A 16,417-nucleotide genomic window follows, 5' to 3' on the forward strand; every position below is an offset into this window, starting at 1 on the left:
CCGCGAGGCCGGCGGGCGGAGCGCGGCCGTGGCTTATGTGATCAACGAGGGCGGCGGGCCGGCGGAGAGCGGCGCCCTGCAGAGCCTACGGGAGGCGTGCGAGGCGGTGGGCGCCGCCCTGGACGCGCTGCACTTTGCCGACCTAGACTTCGGCGAAACGGCCGTGCTGGACCGCTTCTACAGCGCCGGTGAGTCCGCCCGCCCGGGCATGTGGCGTCCCCGACCCCGACCCTGGCCGTGGCCACGCGTTGGGGCGCCCTCAGCAGCGCGGCTCCCTCCCGCGCCTCCACCCTCCAGGCACCTCCTCTCCCTAGCGGCGTATTTTTCATAGATTTCATAGACATTCTGGCTGGAAGGGACCTCGGGAGATTATCCAGTCCAGCCCCCTGCCCCAGGAGCAGGCAGTTAGCTGGGGTCAAAGGATCCCAGCAGGAGATAAGCATCCCGATGTTTCTTAAAAGCATCCATAGTAGGTGTTTGCACCACCTCTGGGGGGAGTCGGTTCCAGGCCTTGGGGGCTTGGACAGTAAAGAAGATCTTTAAGTCCAGCGTGACACGGTCACAGAGGAGTTGATGACCATTGGACCTTGGCAGCCCTTTTGGCAGCCCTGGATCTTTCCCCCACCCCCAACCTCAGCTGAGCTGCCCCTGCCAGTTGGGCACAGCATGTTGGGGGTCATACCAGCTGCTCCCTCCCTGGAGTAGACTCCCACAAGGCAAAACTTCTTCATGGTTCATGTGACCACACTAGAATAGACTCCCAGGGGTTGGTGCAGGCACCTGTCCTGGACATCTTCCAGAGGAGGCTGGATTCGCATCTTGCTTGGGTTGTTTGACCCCTGCAGTCTTTCCTGCCCGATGGGGGGCTGGACCCAATAATCTCATATGGTCCCTCCCAGCCCCCAACTTCCGTGAATCTGTGCTCCCAAGAGCCTGCTGGGGATGCCACAGGTGACAGCTTGCGGGCAGGGTCTCCGTGCCAAGAAATATTTGTCAGCAGACTCTTTACTGACAACCAAACATTGTTTACTTTAATTGGCATTTGCCTCCTCAGTTTGAACCCAGCCTTCAGTCCACGGCTTGGTGGAGGGGTTGCGTTGACATTGTGTAAAACGGTGGTCACCAAGCAGTGGATCTTAATCCACCAGGAGATCTTGGAGGTGATCCGAGGCTGGGATTGGGGGCTGAATGCCACACCATGTTAGCACTGTCAGGTGTGCAAATGTCATTCTCAGGGTAAGCCTGGAGATTTCAAGCAGGAAGGCACACTGCTGAAGACATCCTGCCCTGTTGTGGTCTTTCTGAGTTCTTTGCAACAGAAGAATTGATCTGTTTGTTTTCCATAGTCTAAAACAGGGGTGAAAACTAAGATCTGGTGTTTTCTGAGGGGTGCCTTCAGTCTAGAAATGTTACAAACCACTGCTGTATTATCTTACCATAGCCAAAAAATGAGTGAAAGCAAAGAGCCTGCATTTTCCAAAGGGTGCCTCGAGTCCAACAAGGGGTGCTTTGAATCTAGAAAGGTTGAGAGCCACTGGACTAAACAGAGCTCTGTCTGGGATGTAAATTAGCTGGCAGGAAAATCCCTGCACTCTTTCTCCCCTTATCCCTCTTCCCTCATACCCCCCCCCCCTTTCTCCCATTCAGCTGCATTCTCAGTGGCAAAACTGAAGCTATTTGACTTGCAGGCAGTGTCTATGCCGGGCACTCTGGTATGGTTAGTCTGGCTCCATTGACAAAAAGACCTGCCGTATTCAAGGCCACTGAGTGCTGCCCCCTGTCAAGTAAAGCAAAGTGGGTTGGGGTGGGGGGGAATAGCAGCTGTTTATCAGATTCTTAAGGAATCCACTCTGTTCCTGAAAATAGAGAGCATCTGAAATCAAGCATATCCTGGATGGGTGGTATGCCATTTACACAGCATGCTCCCTTTTCCTCTTTGTTCCTTTTTCCTGCCACCTGTATATATGGGCCATCTGTTTGACACTGTGGAAGTCCCACCACATTGGCTGGAGCAGAATGTATAACCTCCTGATCTTACAGCTGTTAGAAGTGCTGTGCTATTGCATCCTAATAGGAAGGCAAAGAGGTTCAATTTTTTGGATTTTTGTGTACAGATGAAGGTACTCTACAGGACTCAGAGTCTGCCACGCTGGAGTGGGTGAAATGTTAGATCTTCTGATCAGTTTCTCGGCTTATAGAAATATCTGTGAACATCTGCCATTGTGGCTGCCTGTGGCATGTTCAGGTTCCTCTCAGCTTCATGCCTCTAAGATAAATTGCCTTGATCAGGGCCTAAATTACAGATTATATTAGGCTAAGATTCAGTAGCTCAGAGAAGTATTTCTTGCACATGGAGATCAGACCTGATGGTGGGCCCCTCCAGTTGTGGCAGTCAGGACTTTGGCACATAACACTGCATAACTGAAAGCTTATGCAATGCAACATTACTTCAGTGACTTTTCAGCAAGTTGGGGAAATGTAAAAACGTAGCATTTTCTAGCCACTATCTATGTAGATTTAACCCCAAGTATTACAAAATTAGGCAAACTATCTTGCCATTCTTCCTCTGTAAAATAGCAAGATTCATCAAGGCTAAAATAAAACAAACTTGAAGCCCTATGGCTAATTGAAAGAAGATACAGGGAGCAGACACTGCTTGTGCTGTAGAAGCCAAGTGCTACTTGCATAGCTGTGCAGTTTTAGCCTAGTGTGGTTAAAATAGTGCATATTTCAGCACAGCCCTACTATTTAGTAGCACCTGTCTAGGAGTAAAGGAGAGATGACTGGGAGAGTCCACATGCAGAGTCCTAGGTAACGGCCTGCTGAGAAGTACCTTCTACCCCTCGGAGAACGTCCAGACTTTTTGGAAGTGTCTTCTTGGACATAGGGCCAAATGTTTGAAGGTCTACTTGTTGCTCCTATGGCACTTAGTTTTTTTCCAAATAGCATGCAATTCACAAGGTTAGTGACAGTTCTTCACAGTAACCTGTGGCAAAACTATGAGTAACAGCAGAGGGATGAGTACAGTCTCTCTGGATTCAAAAAGGCAAAATAGCAGTATTCTCATTTGTATGGTTATCTTTGCAAATCATGAAGGTGATTTAAAGAAAACAAAATCCAAAAAACAAGAATTTTAAATTCTGCAGACATGTATGGCTTGGATTCCCTCCCTGCCTCCCTGTGTAGCAAACAGATTTTTTGAAGACCTCACTTCATACTGTAAAATCAGCTGAAGGAAAAAGAAGCATTAGAGAAGTGAAAGATGGCAGGTTAAATCTCTGACACATCACAGTTTTGATCTTTTTCTTTCATGATATCCTTTAGTACTCCAAATGCATTTGTTAAACAGAAATGAAAGAGTTGTCCCTGGTTGCAGCCTAATCTTTGTTCTTGTTTGTAATGGTGTGCCAGTCACTTTGGTGTTACATAAATAATCTGTAATTGAGCTTAATTCAGTGGAGTATTTGGATGGGCCAAACATGTTTTATCAGAATGAAAATGAAGAATTATTGTTAGAATGCTTTCCATTTCTGATCAAGGCTTTGTTGTAGCCACAACATTTAGGTTTGGTGTAGAATAATTCTTTATAAAACCTAATTGATGAAATCCTGATATACTGAAACCACAGCTTTCCTCTTGGCTTCAACAAAGCTAGGATTTGGTCCTGTATGAATATTTTTGTAACTTTTCTCCTCCCAATTACATTGAAATGATTTATTTTTGAGAATTTTGCATTCCCTTTCATGGCATTGAATACAAAGAAAGCAGCATTGAGGTAATTTGCATGAGAACATGATCAAACTGTTTGTATTGTTGGAACAGGATAAAATAAGAGGAAAAACCCAACATACATAAGGGAATGATGGCTGTTATTAGGGAGAGTTGGAAGAAAAAAGTAAATTAGACTTAAAGATGTGACTGTCATATTGAATGTGGTGTTTGCATTTAAATGAAATTATTGGCCTTAAATTTGGCCCGTATCTTATGCAAGCTTTGAAGTGTACACTGTGCAGAACTATGGACCTAAAAGTGAAAGTGAATTTATATTTATTTGAGATTTAATTGTGTCTGGTTGGAGCCCTGCAGAGGAAGTTAAGAACAGGACTGTTACAGTATTCTTCCTGACCTGGGCTGTGCTTCTGCCTATACCAATAGGATGCTTGCTTGAGTAAAGAGTTCAACATTGGGCTTAATATCTGTAAAATAAAGATTTGGGAAAAAGTAAGAACCACTAAAGGTACTGTTTTCCTTAACTTAAAAATAGAGTTTTTAAGGTCAGAAAACACCGTTATAGTAAACTAGTCTGACCTGCAAAACACAAGCCCACTATATGTATCCAACCAAATGATATCTGGGAGTGAGTAACTGAATTAAGGATTCATGCGGCCTAAAAGGCTGTGTTCAACTGAAATTGAAGACGTGTTTTCACTTGTGTTAGCTTCTTGCCACTGAGTTACAGCAAAAGCACCTCATTCAGTTTAATTACCAAACAGTACAGGGGCACTTATGAGTAGGGACCTACTCAGATCGTGATTGTGTGGATTTTGCAGAAATCATGAAATTGGGTAATCTCTGTGAAATCCGCAGAAAAAAAACTTGCCAAAAATAAAATGCTGGCTCCCCTGTGGGAGCCAGCTGTCTTTCTGGCCACATGGCCTAGCATGAAGGTGAACAAGATGCTGCTGTCCCCACCTGTCACCACTAATTGGCGGAGAGGACTGCCTTTTGTGTGGCCCCATTCCTTTCTACCAATCAGTGGCAAGGCGTGGAAGCATGTGACGGACAGCCCTCTCAGCCAGTCAGTGGTAGGGAGGGGGACACTGGGGTGCCTTGGTGAGTGAGAGGTGTAGGGGGGGGCCCACCATGATAAGCCCATGGAAATTGCAGGTGGCCCCAAGATCTGCCCACAAAATCTGTTGGCTGCCTCCTCAGGTTGAGTAAACCCCTGCTTATGAGTTAAAGGATAAAAGCTTATGCCAATATGTGTACGTCCAATAATTATACTGGAGAATAATCAAATTGTAAACTAAAATATTGCAGATGGCCCTGTGGTGTTCCAAAAGCTACTTTTTTAATGTTAAAAAGTGTATGTAAAAATGTTACTATAATGGCCCCGTCCTCAAAGGTACCCTACGTCTGCAGCTTCTGTTGTCATTAATGGGATACAGCATATTCCACTTATGCACATAACTTATTTTACTGCGTAATGCTAAGCCAGCCCCAGTTTTTTTGCCTACTATGTACACTGTACAGGCAAGTTATCTGCCTATCAGCTGGGTGCATAAACCACTTAAGTACATAGTAATACTTCAGCCCCCACTTTCTGCTTCCTAATATAATTATCAATTTTTAACTACGTAATTTAGATCTTGTCAGCTTCAAGGCTGGTGTTAGAGTCAGAAGGCCCCCTTGAGAAAGGAGATAAGGGGCTTTAACTATGAGGAAACGCTTAGCACAGACTGTTCCTGTATTTAATGAGAATTGTTTACATTGCCTAAGGGAAATGCCTAGTCTGGGTAAGCGGGTGGCCTTTTTACAGTCCTGAGGTTAAGCACTTAAACAGCACTTTTGAAAATTGGGCCATAAATGAGTAGACCAGCTATGGCTTTACAACTAGTTCATATCAGTGGCTTTTTATTGTCTTGTACACCTAACTGTCTGTTTTAGTAAGCTAAAAATTAGGATTTGTTGATTGTGTGCGGTTCTTTATTATTACATAGTGGGCAAACACACATTGCAAACATGAGTAAATGTACCATAGTCTATCTGAACACAGTGCAAAATGTAAACAAAAAGCATATAAAGGAAAAAGTAATATTCTGTGTTATGAACCTTCCTCTTGCAAGCTTACAATGAATGGAAATTCATAAAAGTTCAGGTGAGTTCTGGGCTCAAAAGGCTTGTGGGAAGAGAGGGTATACAGGTTGTAGTCATATTGATCTAGAGGCAAAAGGAATCGGAACTCATGGTAGAGATGATATCTTTTATTAGACCAACTAGATTTTTGCAAAAAAAAATATTTTAATTGCAAGCTTCCAGTACAAACACCCTTCTTCAGGCATTGGAGAAACGATTGTAACAGTTCTTCTTGGTAAGAAGGGTGTTTGTGTCAGAAAGCTTTCAATTAAAGACTTTTTTTTGCAAAAATCTAGTTGGTCTAATAAAAGATATCATCTCTATCACAAGTTCTGATTCCTTTTGTGGGAAGAGACCCATTATTAATAGTTTGGGAAATATGTCTGAAATGATTTTAACCTGATAGCATCCTGTAAATTACCGGGTGTCAAAGACATGGCCTGTTTCACTTGGCCTGCAGGGTTCCTTGTAGGGACAGGGCATTTGTGGAGAGGGTGAGTTGGAGTGGGACCTGCTACTAAATTCCCAGGCATGGAGCCCAGTTGGGGATGCATGTTGTTAGCAGGTGGATGGTAGGGAAGGAAGGAGCAATGGTTCTGTTAATCTTCATGGCACTGCTACTCACCCTGCTGCTGGAGGTAGATCTGGATCCAGCTTGTGAGGAGCCCACTGGTCTGGATCTGGCTCAGGTGGTCAGTCTAGTTTTACACCCTGCTTGAAATTAATAGAACAGTTCCTATATTTTCATTTTAAATCAATGTGGAGGCGGGCTGACTGGCAAAATGAAGGTTATCAAAGATCTACCTACACCGTAATGGCCTTTTTGGCTTGTGTGGTTAAGGCCAATTTCTGTAGCCAGTGGCACACAAGGGAATGGTTAGCATCATGTCTGGCTGCCTTGATTCCCCAGCATGAATGACTAAGTACCCATTTATAACTAGGGATAGTCTGACAGCAGGGCTTGAACTGCTGCTTCTGGAGCCATAACAGGATGCATTAATCACTTGGGCACCATTGCCCTAAAGTCAGTGATGCAGAAGTGCTGAAAACAAGGTAATAATGGTAAAACCATTCTGTTTCATTGTGGTCAGTAAAATTATATGTATTTTAACACTTTAAGTGTAAGTCCTGTGTCCTGCCCTAAGATTGAGAATGTGTAAAATCTTAGAAGCTCTCCTGCTTAAGGGCACAAATCAACCATTAACTAACTAGAAGGGCTTGGAGAAAAACTAGTTTGCCCTGAGTTTCTTGTACCTTCCCTGAAGTGATTTGGTACTCACTGCTTTCAGAGACAGAATAAATGAACCTCTGTTTTAATGCAGTAAGATAAATGCCTGTATTTCTCTTTCTTCTTTTCCACAACTCCATTTTGCAAGGCAAGTTTTTTTATTCTCTAACATTTAGGTGATTTTTTTTTTTTAGGTTAAAGATAATTTTTATGTATGTAGAAAGTGCAATATCTAGATTTCAGTAGATTTCTTTTTTGTACTTCGTCTTGCTGGAAGATAAAGGGAAGATAAATTACAGTGACTCTCACTTGGAGGATCTGAAATTCAAGTGTTTAGTCTGGAGGCTGTTTAAGAAGCAATCTGATAGATGTGTTTCCACCATAATGACCTCAGTGCATCACTGGAACTTTTTCCTGAGCTCTGATTGTACTTGAATCATAAGGATAAACAGTCCTTATGCATTTCTGATGTCAGTAATGTTGCATAAAGCAAGATCGGGTCTGTTAAGTAATGGGCAGATAAAATAGTTCTCTTCTTAGCTTTTTCTGGTTCTATTATGTCAATTCCTTGGGCTACTTTGGCATCATCATCGGCGTACGTGTATTAACTAGATGTTATATGCTGGAAGTTTGAGGTATATACATTGAAAAGTATTGTTGCTAGCACTGAACCTTGTGGGACCCTGTTCTTCATAGTTCATACTCTGCTTTTTTCTCCTTGGCTAGCAGTGAGTTTGAATAATCTGTTGGGCTAGAGGCAAATTACACACAAACTGATATAAGTGATTTGAAACCAGTTCAAATCTGTGACACAGCAGAAGTTCAGTGCACATAAACTTCCTTCAAAATGGGCAAAACCTGGTTTAAGATAAACCTGGATGGATGTAGTATCTGACTTAACTGATTTAGGTTAAATTGGTTTATTGAACTTCTGTCCCAGATCCCCTCCAGATTCAAGTTAACTCACAGTCCTCCCAGCAAACCCCTCCCTCTCCCAGGTGGACAGGCTAGCGTTGGCTTAATCTGTCTTCTGCAGCGGAGCAGGGAGGTGTTTTCTAGCACACCTTGGCTTTTGGCCTGGGCCACTGCAGGCATGTGGCTTCACTTCTGGAATCAAAACTGAATGTCCGTTCACTTGTTTATTGGTTCAATCTATGCAGTTTAGCGTAACCTGCAAAGTCTGAGTCAATTCAGCCTTAGGCTTTTTGAGTGTGTACTTAGCCCTGGAGATAATGGTCATGATGAAAGCATATAAGCTTGCAGTCAGGTATCTCATTTGAGGCCTTGGTGCCATATAGTATCACAGGTGACTGTGAGGTCAATAAAAACTGCACCTTTTTCCTTCCTCATTTCAAATCTGTTTTCTGTGTCAAATGTAAGTAATGTAACTTGGCCAGTGGTACACTACTTTTTCTGAAAGCCAGCTTGTTGTTTTGGGAGGTGGGAATCAGTGATGGTCCCTATTCTATTCAGGATTATGCTGTCCATGAGTTTGTGTGTAACGCAGAATAGTGAGATGGGTTGGTTGCTCCTTGGATCCTATGGTGGTTTGTTGGGTTTCAGGATACAGGTGTTACCATAGTAGCCCAAGGAACTGACAGAATTAGAAAAGATACTGAGTACTGACATGGAACTCATTGCCAACTATCTCCACAAGTGGTATTTAATGTTGAGCATCAGTAAATCATCAGTATCATCATTCTTCCACCTGGACAGTTGTTGAGCCAAGACCACACTGAATATTGGAGGAGGCAACCACATCCTTCCCCATTAGCCATACCCCAACCTACCTAGGAGTCGCAGTATACTGCTCCTTCACCTATAAACATAACATTCAGTAGGTCAGTGGTAAAGTCCCTGCACAAGTAGCTGCCTTAAGATGTTTAGCTAGTATGCCGTGGGGTGCCAACTTTTAAAATGCTCAGAACCACTGTACTTGCAATGGTATATGCACCAGCAGAATATTGTGCTCCTGTATGGTCAAGAAGTTGTCACGCTAAAAAGGTCAAAACTGTGTTTAACTGTGCTGAGACCCATAACAGGCTGCACAACTTACAGACAGATGTACTCCCTGCATGCTAAAGCATTAGACCAAGTGATATAAGAAGACAGACCCTAACATCGTTACTGGCAGTAGAGGCAAGAGATGACAAAAATCACCTGCTTCATCAACTGTTAACTGAAGACCCAAATAGATGAAGGCTGCAGAGGCTTAAAAGTCATAAACTGATTATATATGAAGCCCACTAGCTCCTGGTAGGTACTGGGAATGCTGAACCAAACCTATGGGCAGCAATGGAGGGGACCGACTACTAGGAAAGGTTGGATCTAGTCCTGCCGTGTTTTATACCAACACCAAGTGAGCCCCTCATTGAGCACAACTTTGACAGAGAAGCATAGGTCAAGCCAAACAGACTGAGATCTAGATATGAACACTTCAAAACAACACTTTTATAAGATGAACAGTGTCCAACAAACAGCACAGCACTTAATTGAAAGCTGCAGTCTTTTACAAATGCCCAGAGTGGGTAAATGGAATTTGCACATTGAGCAATAATACCAGATAGTGGCTTATAGATTTGGAAGTTGATACCTGATGCCAAAGGAAAGGGAGAAAGAGTGTCTTAGCTTTGTTCTTGTACCTCATATAGGTTTTGGCTGGAAACCTGAGCATTTGTTCAATGTCTGGAAAACAAGTACTAGAATATGCTGAATTTGGGGAAGAAGCAAAACTTCAGAGAGCTACTGCAGTCATATGAGAAAAGTGATTTTGCTTGGAAGTTGTCTTAAATCTGTATATTTTCTTTATGCCTTTACATAGCTCACTTGTGCTGTGCAAGGACAGAGGAGTGAAGGGAATCAGCAGTGATGTTTCTTTCTACATTCTTTAAATTCTTTCTTGATAGTATTTTGTTTACCCTGGGAGGCACTAAATTTCAAGGATTCCTCATGTGGCATAAAATAGACAGTAGGATTTAAACAGAAAGTTGTCGCTTGAAGTTGTGTATTTGTTGGGCTTAAACTTTCTGGGAATTCTGAGATTTAATGACGCACTAAATTTTACTCTCTGTTCTTGAAATACAAAGGATTAAGATTCTTAAAAACTAATGCTAACAGTCTTAATTTCTAAAGGTTGATGTTTTTCCCAGCACAAAAATATATACTTCCAACAATCTGAGCTATTTATAGTAGCAGTAAAGCAACACCAGTGTTATAAGTATTACAGGTCCTCAAAGCAAGGCAATGTGGAATTCTTGTGAAGCATTATTTCTCTTACCATTTTATTGTTTCTGAGCTTTTTACTAAACTTCAGGCATTGAAATGCTTCACTTTCCATTTGTGATTATGCTGCATTTGTTTATATTACTTTTTTCCTTTCTTTTTTCCCCTTAATGTTTAGACAGTTTGTTTTGAAGCGTATGTGGGGGAGGAGGAGGGAACTGAATTGCTCCTTGGAGCCTTGCCTAAAGAGGCCAAGCTAAAATAGCAGCTGTTCACTAGGTCCATGGCAGAAAGAACTATCCTGTTGTAGTATTGTTATGGTTGCATTTGCAGAACATTAAAACAATTAAACAAAACACCTGTTTCAGTCTTTTTTTATGTTGAATTGAGTACCAATAAAAAATATTGTGGTGCCACAAGTGGCTAGGATTAAGAGATGTTGAGTCTTCAGGAACTACTAATACTTCTGCTATGGAGCTGATGACTAATGTCATGCCCACACAAAGTTTACTGTTGTGTCACTAGGTGTTATGATACAGAGACCAATTACTCACTTTATTATAGTAGTGCAAGAGTGATGTTGTAGCCATGATGATTCAGGAATTATGCAAGAGTCAAGGATGTTTTATGGTGATATCTTTTATTGGACCAGCTGCATAGACGGGATAGAGTTGGACAAGCTTTTGAATGTAAGAGGTTCTTCTGACCTGACAAAGAACATCTTGCATACAAAATCCTGTCTAACTCTATCCCAACTATTCAGTTGGTCCAAATTAGAAGGTATCATCCCAAGAAATCCTTGCATTTCACTTTTATACATTCATCTTCTTCTTAAGATCAAATGAAGTGCAAAGATAAGAGAGAGGGTTCTGAACAATCACTCCTGGGGAAAAAATGGTTCCTAATTGACAAAGCAGCTGATTTATTCACTGTGTGGTGCCTGTGGATGGTGTTTAAGACTGGAATTTTTATTTTCCAACCTCTCTTAACTTTCACTGGATACTGGACTCCAGATGTTAGTAACTTTAGTTTTACAGTTCAGTTTGGGAATTCCAATCCTTGGACAGCTTAGGAGACGGCCTGAATCATAACATAGATATTGTTCAAGTGTGTCAGAATGAAACACCATGTGCTTCTGACAAATGGTTCTTTGCTTGGTGTTTTTGACTTTATCCATTTTGAAGATAGATCAAAAATAAAAGGCCTGCCACTTCATTTGTCTGGCCACAATTACAGCTAGTTGGATTGTGAAGAACATTATGACATTTGGAAACTAAACCATTACTCGCAAATTATTTTTTTCCCCATAGTTGACTAGCTATGTTTTAATCAGGTGGGGTGTTTCCTCCAGATTCCAAATATTTTCTTGCTCTAAGGCTATTTGGATTTACTTATGTGTTCTGAAGAAATGTTTTCTCCTATACTTCTGTCATTACGTTATGTATGAACTAAGAGGAGCAGGATGGAAATATAAGGACGGTATGGTTTAGAAATTGGAACACTGTTCTGTGAGTCTGGAGACCTTGGTTCTGTTAATTGCCTTGTTATCAGTTTATCATGTCTCACATCTGAGTGCCTCTGTTACTGCCCCCTCATCCCTTTTCTTTATCTAAAGGTCCTTAGTACAAAGAGTTTGTTGTTTTTTTCCTGTATATTTACACAGTGTGTTGTACAGTGGGATCCTGGGACCCTACTAATCATAGTGAATCAGAAGCAGCCTGTTCCTGCAGTCTTTTTTTAGCCATATATCTCCCATGATCTCATTGAGATAGTTGAGTGAGGGGTAGTGGTTCAAACTCTAATTGGCTCATGAGTTAAGGCTGGCATGTTTCAGTGAGCATGTAAAGTGCAGTAACAAAATGGAGTTGGTACTTGAGCAATACATACAAAACATTTGCCACCTCTCTATTAAAACTTTGATTCAAACTAAAATGACAGGAGCAATGGAGAGAGTCCAGAGGAGGGCAACAAAAATGGTGAGAGGGCTGGGGCACATGACTTATGAGGAAAGACTGAGGGAATTGGGCTTATTTAGTCTAGAGAAGAGAAGACTGAGAGGGGATTTAATAGCAGCCTTCAACTACCTGAAGAGAGGTTCTGAAGAGGATGGAGCTAGACTGTTCTCAGTGGTGGCAGATGGCAGAACAAGGAGCAATGGTCTGAAATTGCAGCAGGGGAAGTTTGGGTTAGATGTTGGGAAATGTTTTCTCACTAGAAGGGTAGTAAAGCACTGGAACAGGTTACCCAGAGAGGTTGTGGAATCTCCACCCTTGGAGGTCTTCAAAACCCAGGTAGACAAAGCTTTGGCTGGGATGATCTAGTTGGGGATGGTCCTGCTTTGAGCAGGGGGTTGGACTAGATTACCTCCAGAGGTCCCTTCCAACCCTCATTTTCTATGGTTCTATAAGGCAGTTCTACATGCCTATTGCTACGTCTTTTACTACATTAGCCACATCAAACTGTCTTTCTTTGAAGACAGAAAACTGGGTACTTTGAGGAGAGCCTGTTTTTACAATGTTCACTTGGTACTTCTCTCATTGTGACCAAACAGGACGTGTAACAGATGGAAAGGACTCCTGCAATTTACCACTGGCATGATAAAAACTTTACTTCTAGTGTTTATTTTTAAATGCAAGTTTAAATAATTTTATGAAATAAAGAAATCTAATACAAATAGTAACTTAAATATCTGAAGCATAATTCAAAAATGAGCTTTAAATTCCATTATACAAGCAGAGTAAAATACTCCTACATGGAATCATCTGAAGGAGCATCTAAGAGAATGAAGAGACTTAATAAATTATTTAGCTCCTTTATCTGAACCAGTACAAGATTATTCTCTACATTAAATTCTCCAGTGAATTGTCCTAAGTTTTAAATGACTAGGAGTGGGTCTAAACTACAGGCCTGGAGGAAGGCATGCATGTACACTAGCTTTAAACTACCTGGCTTGGCTGTTCAGCAGTATATGTGCTGTAGTAGTGAGCTCAGTGTGGGTTAATACTTGACTATTTTTTAACCCAATTTTCCAGGTAGGTTTTGTAGGCTGCACTTAGCTCCTAGCTGCTGCAACTATACTTCTAACTGTACTCAGGCTAGCCAGTTTAAAGCAGGCTTGGGTATGTCTGCATGAGTCACAGTGACTGCAGTACAGGTGCACCCTGCAGCTAGGGCATATTTTCATACTACTATCTTCTCATAGTGTAAAAATCTAAGTAATGTTTTTTGATATTATGTTTAGTCATCTGGAATAATTCCTTTGTATACATACGTACTTGTCTGAATGGTGTGGACGTACAGAACAACAATGTGGAATCTCCTTTTATCAGTGGAGGACAGAGAATCATAAGACAACAGGTGTCTTTCTTGAGGATAATAAAGGAGTTCATGTCTGTGATTGGGAACCTTCTGAGAGCTGTCAGATGAGTAAACACTTACAGGAAGTCCATATTCGTTTGTGTTCTAAGAGAAAATGGACTGCAGACAAAACTTGACAAAAGATGAGCATTAGTGGTTTATTTTGCCATATTTTTATTCTTGTCTCTGTAAACATTAAGGACCAAATGTATCCCGTGACATGAGCAGGTGCAATTCTTGTAAAGTTAATGAGAGCTGTTCAGTATTAATACTTGCAGAACTTGTGCCAGTGATGGCGTTTATTTTGAATGCTGCCTACTATGTAAAGAAAAAGCCAAAGGCATTTTGAGGCCAAAAGATGCAGTTCTCACTGAACAGGATTTTAAGTTGTCTAAGTACCTAAAGTCCTCTTGAATTGACAGGAACTAAGAGCATATGTGCTTCTAAAAATCTCATAAGCTACCTTCCTTCATCTTCATCTAAATGCCTTTAACAGTGTGGTCTCAAATCTGTAACCCTTTTTAACAGAGTGAGTAAATCCATTGTGGAACCTTACAGTTGCGACTGAATTAGCTGATGGCTCTTGAAGATGATGTGGCCTGAGTAAGTGAGCAGTGTAATTTTTCAGAGGCAACCATGCTTTTTGAAATGGGCCTTCCTGCAGAATTGGCTGTGGCTCTGACTTTGTCTCTAACCTAGCTTCCCTATGTACACACTCTGATTTGCTTCAAGTTTAGTGGTGCTTTCATCCCCAGCTAACTGGCTTATCCAGGACTAGAGATTAAAGCCTGAGTGATAGTTTCACTTTGAGGAGGAAGGGGAGTGTCAATTACCAGTTCCTTGCATAGAATCATAGGGTTGGGATTGACCTCAAGGGTAATTTGGTCTAGGTCACCTCAATACAGAAAGGATGCATATGAAATCATCCAGGTGTTCATGATACTCAGACAGGAAAGTTCTTCTAAGTTTATTGATAAGATCCTAGACTGCAGCACAAAGAAGTATGAGAGTAATCCACAGAAATCCTAGTGGCACCCCCATGAGAATGCAGCAAGTATCAGGACATAAAAATACATGTATGGCTTTGTATTTAGCTGAGCTAAATTGACTTCTGGGGTTTAGATCCAGGAGCCTGTCATCTGAGTTAAGTGAAGACATATCCTTAAGTCAAAACTTCCACTTTCTCACCATGTCCTGTCCTCTCCAAATTCATTTTTATAAACACACTAACTTAAAATTCCTTATGCACAACTTATGCTCTGCCTTTTGGGGAAAAAAAGAGAAACAGTTTTATGCTCTTTAATTTTATGTATCTCTTGGAGCTACTACCACTGTGGTATTTAAAGATAGAGATTCTTAAACTCCCATGTATCTATAAAATGTCTCTAAAGTTGGATTAGTTTCACTCTGCATGTAGGCTGATACCAACCCAGGAACAAAAGCAACTTGCCTAGACTTGTGATGATGAAGATAATACATTTTTTTCTTTATTCATTGTGTACATACTTCCAGTGTTTCAAGGTTGTATCAGTTCATGTAGTGGGAACACCTGTGACTACAACTGATTCAATGTAAAAGTTTTCGTTTTAACTTCAACAGCTTGTTGCCTGAACATATGCATTAAATGTGGGAAATAGAAATGTGTCATCTTTTTTTTTAAGGACTCCAACAAGTTTGGTTGCTTTTGATTGAATCGCTCATGTTGTCTGACCTTGTTTAGCCTGCTTTCCTGGGCTTTCCTGGGCTTCTCCCAGGCTGCCTGCAAGGGCTACCTGCACAGTCCCGGAGCTGCCCAGAGCCTGGTGCTTCACTCCATGGCTGTAGGGCAGCAAACTAAAATGCCTTGGAGGTGTTTTAGTTTGCTGCATCCCTAAGTCACTTATGTGCTACAGCGGCTGGAATTGATGCGCAATATGCTGCCAATGCATGCAAACACAACACCATTAAAGCAGTGCAAAAGTATTTGACCTCCTTTAAAGTGTTGTGTATACATGCCCCTTATTTCATCTACACATGCCCTTTCAAGTCTCTCCTGTACTGATTATCAGGAGAGTTAGGTTATAAAATTAAATTACCTACGTAGTCCTCAATGTGATGTTTTGACAATACTTTTGGAGTAGCAAAAGAATTAATGGTGCTCTTTTAGCAACCGGGTAGCAGAATTGAGTAGGTGATAAGTGTATGTCACCTGGACTCTGTTTATGATTTACAGCTGTAGAGGAACAGTAATCTGGTTAATCTTGAAATTGGTTTTGTTAAATAAAACTAAACTGAAATCTTTACTAATTTTCTTGGATGTTTGGATATAACTTATTATACTAGAACACAAATGTTAAAATTATTTGTAAATTATTGTTATTTCTTTCTCATATTCTGTATAAGGCTGCATCTCACTCATGAAAGTTAGCAGGCTTTCTAACAAGATTTTCTGTATGTACTGAAACCCTGTGAGTTTTTTCATGAGAACCTTGTGTAAGTCCAAAGATTTGTTTATAGTTTTCCTGATGAAGCTAGTAAATTGAAATGCTGCCTTGCACAGGATATTGTTTAATTCCCTCTGTTTCAATTGTGAATTTTCAGAAATAGCCAGAGGAACATGATTTCCATTTCTGATCACAGATTAAAAGCTTCAACTGGGGAAAACCATAACAAAAACTAGCAGTTGCAGTGAATAGCCCATGAAGAAATGACTTTTTTTTTTTATTTGGGGGTTTTGTTTTGTTTTGTTTTTTGTGGGGGGTTGTGTTTTTTTGG

At 41.3% G+C, this 16,417-nt stretch overlaps 1 protein-coding gene across 2 annotated transcripts in view; it reads left to right on the top strand.

Moving 5' to 3' along the window:
* Positions 1 to 15: 15 nt before the first annotated feature.
* MAP3K5 (mitogen-activated protein kinase kinase kinase 5) overlaps positions 16 to 16,417 on the top strand; it is a 192,843-nt gene continuing 176,441 nt past the window's right edge. The window contains exon 1 of one of the 2 annotated variants that reach the window (XM_019527276.1): positions 16 to 188. The gene's annotated coding sequence lies outside the window, so the exon portion shown is untranslated. The remainder of the gene's footprint in view (positions 189 to 16,417) is intronic. The other variant, XR_002099428.1, reaches the window with a different exon arrangement.

Source organism: Gavialis gangeticus, unplaced genomic scaffold (genome assembly GCF_001723915.1).
Source record: "Gavialis gangeticus isolate Ggan-Ray unplaced genomic scaffold, GavGan_comp1, whole genome shotgun sequence".
Lineage (NCBI taxonomy): Eukaryota > Metazoa > Chordata > Crocodylia > Gavialidae > Gavialis > Gavialis gangeticus.